A 1509-nucleotide genomic window follows, 5' to 3' on the forward strand; every position below is an offset into this window, starting at 1 on the left:
ACTCCACTTCGGCCGCCAATGAAGTTACGCGATCAATTTCATGGAGACCGCCACCTTTTCCTTCTCCCTAGCGTGCCCAATCGTAGCTATTTAACCCCATTTCTTCAATCAATTGACGTGCTTCATCGGGGGTTTTGCTACCTAAGGTACCTCCTGCCGCCGCATCCAAGAGTTGTCTTATACTCGGGTTCAAACCATTGTAGAAGGTTTGAACAATAATCCACTCCGGTAATCCGTGTTGCGGACACTTTCGCAGGAGTTCCTTGAACCTTTCCCATGTCTCAAATAGAGACTCCAATTCCAACTACATAAAGTATGAGATCTCATTCCTAAGTTTTGCTGATTTTCTGGGAGGGAAATAACAGGCTAGAAAAGCTTCTACCATCTCCTCCCATGTAGTGATTGATGCTCTAGGTAATGAGTGTAGCCACTGCTTCGCTTTCCCCTTTAAGGAAAATGGGAAGGCTCTTAATTTGATGGCATCTATCACACCATTTATCTTCAGCATGTCGCACACCTCGAGGAAGCTCTCTATGTGACTGTTTCGATCCTCATCGGCCAAACCGTTGAATTCAGTGCGGATCACGTGCATATGGATGAATGCCGCTTTAGCTCAAAGTTCGACATGAATTGGGGACGTATAATACTCGATTCTCGTCCCCAACACTCGAAGGTCCGCATAATCGGATAGTGTTCGTTGTTGCTCATTTTGTTCCTGGCCATGTTTTCGCATCCTTCTACTTCCAAATCACCGGATTAGGTTGTTTCGTGTACGAGTTCTTTCCCTTTCTTCTAAGTGTATTGCTCAGCTTAGGACTCCTTCAATCAATATTGATGGATTCCCTCGGGTCATAACCTGGAGCAGCACCAAAAATAAGAAAAAAGAAAATCAGAATGATGATAAAATAAGAAGATATGAAATAGAATGTGTGGTGAAATAGCTAAGAAAACAAAGTGCAAAGTATCTCTAAACACCTAGCTCCCCGGCAACGGCGCCAAAAACTTGACAAGGTCCCCTTGCATATATCCCGCAAGTGCACGGGTTTGTCTAAGTAATAACCACAGGTGAACGGGGTCGAATCCACAGGGAGTAGGGAGTAAAGACACTTAATTCGATTCATAGCTATGTGGAGTATCAATAATGATAAGTGTGGTAATGATTCAATTCTCAGAAATTAAAAGCAACAAGTAAGAGAGCAAAAGTAAGGAGGAGGCAAGGCAATCAATAAAGATGGGGTACTCGGATGATGCTTCACCTAGGATAATCGCTTCAAGTGCAAGAACTCTCTATTATGCTTCCTAATCAATGCAATGGTGAGTCGTGGAAATCCATACATACATAGTCACAAATCTAAGGTCAACTATGCCTAACTCTATACATGTCCCGGAGGAGAAATCGAACAATCTCAACACATCACACTCGCATAGAGTTGCAATGAGCTCTAGGGATTCCAAGTGATAAATCTCTTCCTAGATTTAGACCCTAACCCTTTGGTCCAGCGAAGGTCC

At 43.4% G+C, this 1509-nt stretch overlaps 1 non-coding gene across 1 annotated transcript; it reads left to right on the forward strand.

Annotated features, from left to right (window-relative positions):
* Nucleotides 1-230: 230 nt before the first annotated feature.
* Nucleotides 231-337, forward strand: LOC120255123. Its single transcript, XR_005534911.1, has one exon. It is a non-coding gene; the product is annotated as a small nucleolar RNA R71 (small nucleolar RNA).
* Nucleotides 338-1509: the final 1172 nt, after the last annotated feature.

The sequence above is a fragment of the Dioscorea cayenensis genome, unplaced genomic scaffold (genome assembly GCF_009730915.1).
Source record: "Dioscorea cayenensis subsp. rotundata cultivar TDr96_F1 unplaced genomic scaffold, TDr96_F1_v2_PseudoChromosome.rev07_lg8_w22 25.fasta BLBR01000852.1, whole genome shotgun sequence".
In the NCBI taxonomy this organism is placed as follows: Eukaryota; Viridiplantae; Streptophyta; class Magnoliopsida; order Dioscoreales; family Dioscoreaceae; genus Dioscorea; species Dioscorea cayenensis.